General features: G+C 36.5%; 1 long non-coding RNA gene and 1 pseudogene across 1 annotated transcript; one reads left to right on the top strand and one right to left on the bottom strand.

The window, feature by feature from the left end:
• Window positions 1-3,458: 3,458 nt before the first annotated feature.
• On the bottom strand, window positions 3,459-7,168 carry LOC117612404 (annotated as a pseudogene).
• Window positions 7,169-7,774: 606 nt separating this feature from the next.
• On the top strand, window positions 7,775-9,134 carry LOC117612401. Its single transcript, XR_004583389.1, has 3 exons — window positions 7,775-8,079; window positions 8,506-8,639; window positions 8,890-9,134. It is a non-coding gene; the product is annotated as an uncharacterized LOC117612401 (long non-coding RNA).
• Window positions 9,135-10,223: the final 1,089 nt, after the last annotated feature.

Here is a 10,223-nt window from a genome sequence, read left to right as displayed (position 1 = left end):
TATTTTTTTCGAACTCTTTTTCAGCTTTCATTGACTCCTTCCGTACCTTGTCTTCCAACTGATGCACTATGTCGCGAAGTGCTCGATTTGATAGGGAAACTTTGGCCAATTCATCCTTTGTCCTTTCAAAGTCACGCTTCAAAGTGCGTAACTCTCTGGACGCGACTGTACCCTGCACTAAGTTATAATGCATGTGTTACTATGCAGGCCACAAAATATTGCAACAATACAGCAGTTATTTTCCTATTGTATTATGACGTATATCTTCGAAAAAATGTAATGCTTGCCTTAGAAGACGACGGAAGGCTTGCAGTTTCGTCAATGTCCTTCTCTTTTTCTTCTACAGAGGCAGAAGTGCCGGTTTGTTGTTCAGCGTCATCGCCCAACAAGTCAACAAGTTCTTCACTGTCGTCAGCACTGTCACCCCAAGTCCAATACGGCTGCTGCTTGTCCATCACAGATGGCCGGGGAAGCTGCACATCAACCTGCAATTTACACATACAATATACATATCAGTAAAGTAATTATATTATATTTTCATATCCCGAACATTATCATTAAAAACTGAACTAACCTCACGGTTCTCGAATACTTGGCTCATTAGCTCATAAAAACGCGGCGAACTATTGCTCCTCCAATGTAGTAAACGAGGGATGTGCGCATTTTCTTCGTGCACCACCAAATGTAGTGCAGCCAACGCTGGAAACACCTCATACGCCCAAATCTGGTTTTAGGAATAAAAGGTCAGTCATTGTAAACAAATGCAATTTAACTTCAACATCAATGGACATTTGCTCACCTGAAGTGCATAGGCAAAACCTTTGAGGTGGTACTCTCTTGGTCTACCGGTTGCCGTTGTTGTTGGTTTCTTTCCAGATTTTTTTGTTTTGGCAGTTTTTGTGGGCACTTTCACTCTCTGGTAATCTGCACAAAGTGCCCTCAGCAGTGACGCATTTGTCTTCGCATAACACACAGCACCCCATGGATACTTCCCAAAGTCTTCAAGGTCTTCCGCCAACTTCAAATATCGCATGTCAATGTGGACATGTTTTTTGCTGCCCAACAGCACAAACACAGCAAAGTATACGAATCCAAGCTTGAATACATCGTCCACATCATCGCATTCGAGGAAGGCCTTTTCTAATTCCAACAAGTTCACAGTTTTATCGTTGGCAAAGTACTTCCGTTTCAATGAGCAGTTCTCATTAGTGGGAATCGGAATAAAGGGAAGGTTTCCAAACCTTAGCCCTGTCACGATGCAAAATTGCTGCGCCGTGAATTGGATGACCTTCTTGCCAACAATGAATTTGATCCCGTTCAGTTGGGAAACTGTCTTGGGATCAGCTTTCCTCAGCAGCAACCCGTGGACAATCGGAGAAGTCCACTTGAGGTCCTCAATCCCTAGGAGATGACCAAAACAACTCTGTTCAAACATTTGCAGCTGCTGTTCAGTGAATTTCTCCTTTATCGTAGTGATTGCGGTCTTCGTATGGGATAACGACAATGCTTTCCCTTGGAACTTTTGTTCCTCTGCAATCATCAACTTCATTTGACCAACCATATTTCCCTGCATGCCAATATTATAAACAAAATTTCAGTCGGTTGCAATCTACACAATAACAAGCAATAAACAATCACCACTTATGAACAGCCTATTATAGGATATGAAGTGAAAAAAATTCAAAAAATACATATCATAAACAAAACCCCAGCTATTTACAACTGACCTCCTAATTTAATGGCTCAAAGCCAAGTTTCAACACACCCAGTACTCTACCACTCCTGCATAATATAATATCTAAACACACATCTCAACACACCATATAATCACACCATCTAATCATGAGACAGCTTCAGCTAGAATGGGAATGTGCGGTAGCACAAGCCTAATTGAGAACAATTCAAGACTAACGATACAAATCTATCTGACTAGAAAGAGTTTTAAAAAACAACAAGACATCGGGAAACAATTTATTCACTTCAAGGTATAATGTAATGGAACATCCTATGAATTAGTGGCAACCACAATACTGACTCTACTATGGCCCTCCTTTCAAATGTAAGAAAATGAAAGAAATTGGCACCATCCTTTCAGTTTTTTCTTAACAAAAAATCAAAGATAAATTCATAAATAAACCATCAAAACGGTATAAAATGTTTGTAAGACATGTACAATTACAAAATTATAAGTTCTCCTCAGAAACAGAGTTCTCTAAGTATCCATACACAAACAACAAAAGCAAAAGCTTAAACAGTTAGCTTATAGCAAAATCAATGTCCCCATTTCTCTAAACCCCAGCTGCTGGTGGTAGGTTCCCATCTTCACTCATTTCCCGCTTTCTTTTAAGCACACAATGATCAAGCACAAAACAGCAAACTTTTAAACAACTCATATTACACCACATATGGTTCTAAACAAAACTCATCCATATCCAATATGCAAGCCCTAAACTTAGTAAACAAAGTTATAAAAAAAATATGTCGAATTAACAAGCATTATTCTCAAACAAAAAGTATGATATGGTTGGGAGTTTACAAGTTCAAAATGATATACACAGGTTAATTGTCTTACACTTTAGATATCATCTTCAACAAACAAAATAGATACCAATTAGACTTGTAAGAAGGTTAAATGCAATGGTCATAAAGACTCATACTAAGCCACCAAATACCAATCAATAACTGCTACAAAAACCATAATAAAACCATACTAAAACTAAAAATACAACTGCACTAAAATGCCAACACAACATCACTACATTAGCAATACACTAGAAAAAAAACACAATACGACAGCAATAGCAACAGCAACACAACAGCAAGCATCAGTCCACAAAGAACAAACCCATTCACTGTTTGAAACAAGGAATCATCATACTAAGATCATTTCAGAGAAACCCCAAAACCAATTTCGATGAAACCCCTAAACCAATTTCAGAGAAACCCCTAAACCTTCAACCAATTTTGAACAAACCCCTAAACTAATTTCAGAGAAACCCCTAAACCTTCAACCAATTTCGAACAAACCCCTCAACCAATTTCAGAGAAATGCATAAACCCTAAACCAACTTCAGAGAAACCCTTAAATTGTAAGAAAATGACGATGAACAGTACCTGTCGCTGGGAGAGGAAGAGAGAAGAGAGAGTCGGAGCTGAGCGACGAGAGATTGAGAGCTGAACGACCAGAGATTCAGAGCTGAGCGACGAGAGATGAGAGAGTCAGAGCAAAGCCACGGGAGAGTGAAGAGAAACAGAGCGGAGCCAAGAGAGAGCCGAGAGAGAACTTCAGCAAAACAGAGAGAATAAAATTTCAGCAAAAGTGATATGTGTGCAATACGGGGACAATAAATATATATTTATAGGTTATAGTTCCAAATTTTTTTAAAAAGGGTGGTATTTTCAGTTACAATTATAAAAATGGTGGCATTTAGGGCTATTTCCCTAAAATATTTGGAAACGGGAAAATGACAAGGCTTAGGAGACAGGACTCACAAGCAAAAATGGACGAAGAAAACAAATCAAATATTATTATAAGATATATGGTCTGAAAATAAGGAAATTTAACCTATTGGCTTTTAAGCTTCTCACTCACAACACAAGTCACAAGCACAAGCAAAAAGCAATAAAAATGTAGAAAGAAAACGTAACTAAGCCCATATTCTGTTGGCTTTTCTACTTTAATATTCTCTCGCTGCTTCATTTTTTAACTAATAAACACAAACCAAACCACCCTTTTTGCTTTAAAATGCACCTTTTTTTTTAATTTAAAAATTAAAAGAAAGAAATTACCTTGCCATCATTGCATCGGTGGTGGTTAGAAGTCTTCTGGTTCTCCAATTACAAGGGAAGGTACGTGTTGAATTTTATAGAAATCCTCTCCATCTTCCTCAATCCGACGGTGGAGTTCTCTATGCATCCTTGTGATGGTTAATTCCCTGAGATTAGTAAGATATCTCAGCCCATCTGGAAGTGTCTTCAATCCCAAGCAATATTCAATTTCCAATTGACAGAGACGAGGCATGGCTCCTTCCTCTACCCTCAGCTCTCTTATTTGGACCAGACCAGAAACATCAAGAAATTGAAGAGAAGGAAAGCCTTCTTTGGAGAAAACCAGTATCTTTGTATTCACCTCGAAAGCTTCTCTTAAAAGCTTCAAATTTGTTAGGTTTGGCAGCTTCTCTAGTATTCCCATTTGGTCCTCCTTGAGACCACAACTCCACAATACTAACTTGATGAGGTTTGGATAGTTGTAGAGCTCTTTCGGTAATTCTGCGATTGGCCCATGTAACGTCAATTTGTATATACCCCGACAGCTTGATACTATTTGCATAGCTTGCTCTTTATCGTTATTCGTGTCATTTTTCACAATTAGAGACCGAACACAGTTAAGCACGCTGCCTGTAGATTTTAAGATTTCCTCCATATTTTGCAAAGAGCCTAACACTTTTATTTTCAGTTTTCTAAGATTGGTTAATCTACCAACATCTTTCAAATCACAATACTCACTTGAAAGGTTATATAAAGTCTGTAGATGGCCAAGAGTAGACAGCTCCAGCTTACCCTTTGCTTTGTAAATCCAGGGTAAATATAAATGTCTTAATTGTTTCATCTTCATTATCACATTTGGGATGACCATGACGACATTAACAGAAACACGAAAATCAAGAGTTTGCAAGCATACTAAATTACCTAGGGATGGTGGAAACCTTTTTATTTCGCTCCCCTTCACACTTAGAAACCTTAAGTGTACCATATTTCCAATTTCACTTGGCAACTCTACTTCTACTTCATCAAGACCTTCAACCTTCAAAACTCTAAGCACTTTGAAATCCTTCAACGGAGATAGTAATCCTTTTTCACTTTTTGGAATCCATTCTCTTAGGCCAAAGAATAATAGAGACCTTACGTGACCATTTGTTTCATCTCTTGAAGAAACCAACATATCTGCGTTCTTATCCAAGTAAATTGCAAGTCTTCGAATTTTCCCCAATTGTGTTGCCTTGGCTGCCATAGAAGAAGTACTTTCTTGCAAAGAATATTTAATCTGGAGAAAACTTTCCTCCTTTGCCCTTAACAAACACATGTCTCGTACAAGATCATGGATTCGGCAACCTTTAATTGTCCCAGTTGAACCACTTGTTCCCACTTGAACCAAACACCTTTCTACCAACTCACTTAACCAATCATGTGCTATATCCTCCATTGTTTCCCCCAAACTATGTCTTTGTTGTCTCGAGAAGATAAGACCTTCTGCCACCCATAACTTAGTCAATTCGCTCACAAAAAAATCAGAGTCTTCAGGATAATGACTTAAATATAAAAAACATGGTTTTAAGTAATATGGTAGGTCATCATAACTCAATGCCAACACTTGTGATACACCTTCATATTCTTCTTCATGTCCGATGCCTCTGTTTATGTATTCACGAACATTCTCATACGCTCTCACCCATTCTCTAATGGAGTTTTTTCTGGCTAGAACTCCAGCAAGCACAATAATGGCTAATGGCAAACCTTTACAATGTTGAAGCATCTTCATTCCTAAGTCTTTCTTCTTTGTGTACATTCCCAAGTCTGAAAAATAGGCAAAGAAAAAAAAAATCAAACACGAACTTGTAGTATGAGCAGTCTCAGTGGATATTCCTTGCTCGAATGATTTAAAATTAAAATTGTGAAATCCCGAAATTTATTCATAACCTTTATCTTATTATAAGTTTGGATTTGCTAATTAATACATGCCAAATGGAGAACATTTAAAAGTTAAATCTGCACCAACACAGAAAATGTATGGGATATCGTTGGATGGAAGAGAAGGTTGGGAGAAAATTTTGAATTAGCTAGCATTGTCCTGATTATTATTTGCTATTGCATAAGATAAATTACCATCCATCTTGCTACCTAACAAATGAGTGACCCCCAAAAAAAAAAAAAAAACGAATGTCTAACCAAGTAAGGCAGTCAATAAAATTGCTACATGTTCGACAATATTCAAAAAATTTAACAATGACTGAAAAAAGAAAAAACACTACATAAGTTGTGTCATATGCAATGTAATGGTTTCTATGTGGCTTGCTATATAACTAAGAACCTGGAAAAGAAAAGAGTAAGGGTGAGAAATACCGATATCAGCCCTTCCAGATATTGCTATCTTCTCAAATAGTTCCCAGCTCTCATTCTCATTTAGTGCCTTGAGTTCGTGGAGAAAAGCATTTCTATTTAGGGGCAAAGCTACTGCTTTATTGCGTGTAGTAAGCAATATTGTGCTCTCTGTTTCCACATTTGGAAATGCAGCCTTCAAAAGATTCCATGTCTCGATTCTCCAAATGTCATCAAGTATCACCAAACATCTCATTTTCTGCAGAACAAGGAAAAGCTTCTTTGCTATTTCATCATCTGTCGTGTCCTTAATTTCTTGTTTTTGTTCCATGGTAGCAGAAGTGAGTTCAATTAAAATTCTTTCCCAAACATTTCTGACTTGAAAACGTTGAGATACACAGACCCAAGCAAAACTATGAAAATGCTGCCTTACTTCTTTGTGATGATAAACCTTTCTTGCAAGGGTGGTCTTCCCTAAACCGCCCATCCCCCAAATAGATACAACTTGATGACGATTTTCATCTTTCACCAAATGCATAACCAATTCTTCAACGTTGGACTCTAACCCAACAGCATCACGTTCAACAACATGAGAATAACTTCTCCTTAGCCTCTCATGCAATTGCAAAGACGATTCACCACCACCGCTGTCCCTGTCCCTTATTTCCTTTATGTTATAACTCTGCAAACTCGATCTCAACGCAGAAATTTTAGTAGTGATATTCTCAATTTCTGCCCCAATCCTGTGAACATCAACCCATTCCTTGAAGATGCAGGCAAATCTTTTGAGAACATTCCTGAGGCCTCTTTTCTTCTTGGAAACCACTTTCAAGCCATAAGTTTGGATGACATCCTCTAAATCATAAGCAGCATCTCTAATCTTGGCAACCCAAATACGAACTGTTTCATCTTGTCCTTGTCTTGCATCTGCATCTTTTAGGAAGCCCTGCATCAATTGCAGCTCATTTTGTGCAACCTCAACTTGATGGCTGACTCCAGACAAGAACTTGGCTTGCTGATTGGTGAAGTCTCTGACACTTTCTAGCACAAAGGAAACAACTGCCTCAGCCATGCTCTCTACTGCTTACTCTCTCTTTCGCTAAAACGAAAACAACAACTAAACCTTCAGATTTAGTTTGCAGATTGATCGATGAAATCTTCTCTCAACTGTTTTCGTCTATATGTATGAAATGTGGCCAATAAACTAAACCAAAAGATAAATAGTTGGCCAAAACCACTTTGTCATTTTCGTATCTTTCTTTTCTTTGCCAGAAAAGAAAAGAAACTCGAATCAATGCAAATTGTGTTCCACAGTTCTTTCTCATCCGAGAGCAATTCTTATCTTCTAATAAAATTATTCGGTGTTCTTTCTAATATCACTTTATTCTTATCTTCTGAAATAAAGAAAACAACTGCGTCAGCCATTCTCTCTACTACTTACTCTCTCTTCGCCAAAACGAAAACAAGTAAACCAGATCGGTTTTTAGATTGATTGATGAGAATATCTCTTTATCGGTAGAGCAATTTCTCTCTCTGTGGCTTGATCTTTGTAGATGAAGCTCAGGCCTTTGGTGTTATCCCTTGTTATATGTAACTACAAGGAACTGTTCATTCCAATCAGTGTGAACTTGGGATATAAAAGTTTGTGATATGTTTTCCTCAGACAAAAGAAGTCTCAGTTTAAATGTCTGATTTCGGATTGAGTTTTTGGAGCTTGTTTGATTGATTTACTCCTATGATCAATCCTGACTCCAAAAAAATGATGCAATTCCTTCCCTTCCACTTTCTCTGTACCGTTTTTAATGTTAGGAAAGAAGGTTTGTTTATCATTTTATTTTTCCGGAGTATTTATTGGTCATTGGGTGTTTTGACATTGGATTTTATCTACAGAGGAGCACCATGATGTTTCTCCACCCACTGTTGCAGGAATTTCAAAATCTTGTGTCCCAAGTGTATTGATGCCATGAATATCTGTAGCTGAAGGTTTAGTTACAAAATCATATGCTTATTGACAATACAAATCTCATTTCTATCTATCATATATTAAGTGATATACCCATTTCTAGCACTAATATTATAAATAACCCCTACACAATTGAATTCCTATAAACAAACCCAAAAAAAACCCAAAAAATGATAGCTAGCCTTATTGAATTTAATATTGATTATTAAATTACTTTGATGACCTATTGAGTGCTTTGGGTATTTTTATGAGATTTTGGGGTTGGGCTTGTTTTAAGAAATTGATGGCAGTTTTGTAATTTATAAAAAGTTAAAAGCTTTTTTGTTATGTTGTAAATGAGCTTTGGGTGTGTTTCTAAAGTCCATTTTATATAGGGTATTTTTATAATTTGGGCCCCCATATTGGGTATAATAGTGAATCTCCCAAAAATATGTTCTTTCAAACAGGTTTAGATTCCAGAAACAGGTTTAGATTCCAGTTTTGGCAGGAGAAACGGAGGACAGTAAAATGGAAGAGAAGGGTAAACAAAATATTAGAGCCAGCTCAATCCCTATGCCGTGTGCTTTCTTATCAAGTCCTGGTAATTTCTAGTCTTCATTACCAAGAATTTGTTACCATTGATCTCCAAGGAACACCTAAATCCTAAATAATTAAGATGTTTCTTTCTGATAGATTGAAGAAATTACCATATGTAGTACTTGAAACAGCAGCATGTTCCAAATCCTAGGGTGTATGGACGTTTCAGCAGCATTAGTGTATCTATTTGAAAATATGATCAACATCATGTACAATCTATTTGCTTAACTTTGTGTTTGGTTATTTTGTTTCAGAAAATGAACGGTGATTGGAAATAAAAAACAGGATCAAAGCAGAACGACCATCAGCTCTGAAGAATCATAACTTGGTTAAGAACAGACATACACAAACAATGTGTTCCATGCCATATTACTGAAAATTCTACTGAAACCAAAAAGTCCCAAGTATGAGAACTCTCCGAAGGAAAGGAAAGGATCAGAGATAACATTTCCAAGCTAGGGATTGGAATTCTCATCAGGAATTGAATGAATTACACTAGTGTTTACTAATCAGGAATTGGAATTCTCATCAGGAATTGGAATTCTCATCAGGAATTGAATTTTATATATGGAGGATTACTTTATTTACTTCACATTAATGAATTGAAAAGTAGGTGGAGCCCACACAAAATTAGGAATTGCATTCTTAGGTGGGAGGTGGTATTCTAATTCCTGGAGAAGTAACCTATTAGGAATATCTTTTTTACCTATTAGGAATATCTTTTTTACCTATTATATCATCACACAATTTTAAAAATTCCAAATTTGTCATCTACTTTAACCTAACAACGACAACATTTTAGTAATTAGTACCACTCCTACCCTAATTCCATATGATTTAGTAAACAACTTTAGTAGAAATTTGGAATCTAACTTCCCTCAATCCATATGGTTTAGTATACAACTTTAATAGGAATTCGAAATCTAATTCTCCTCATTTTAATTCCTCCTAATCCAATTACAAAGTAGTAAATATGCCTCACATAAGAGAATCCACATGAGAATTTTGCACAATTCATATGCTTGTCCTTTTTTTCCCCTTTCTATTATAAAGTTTTTTCTTTTACACAAATATTAGTGACACATTAATATATCTTTTCGATTTTTGAAGTGGCACTAAAGTGACTAATTAGGAAAAATAAAAACGTGTAGAGATCTTTCAAGTTTGTGAGATTGGTGTTCGGCCCATTTAGTTAAGTTCATTTGGGCCGGAGTCATTTTATAGTGAGAGTCTTATTTAAAGCCCTTAAAATTTTACCTCTTAATTATTATATTAAAATAATTAATTTAATTCAACGACTAATTAATTAGATCCAGTGATTTAAAGATATAGCCTCATATCATATCATATCAGGTTTAGTTACAAAATCATATGCTTATTGACAATACAAATCTCATTTCTATCTATCATATTAAGGAGAAAAATATGCTCTTTCAAACAGGTTTAGATTCCAGTTTTGGCAGGAGAAACGGAGGACAGTAAAATGGAAGAGAAGGGTAAACAAAATATTAGAGACTATGCCGTGTGCTTTCTTATCAAGTCCTGGTAATTTCTAGTCTTCATTACCAAGAATTTGTTACCATTGATC

The sequence above is a fragment of the Prunus dulcis genome, chromosome 1 (genome assembly GCF_902201215.1).
Source record: "Prunus dulcis chromosome 1, ALMONDv2, whole genome shotgun sequence".
NCBI lineage: Eukaryota > Viridiplantae > Streptophyta > Magnoliopsida > Rosales > Rosaceae > Prunus > Prunus dulcis.
This window is presented reverse-complemented; position numbering and strand designations above follow the sequence as displayed.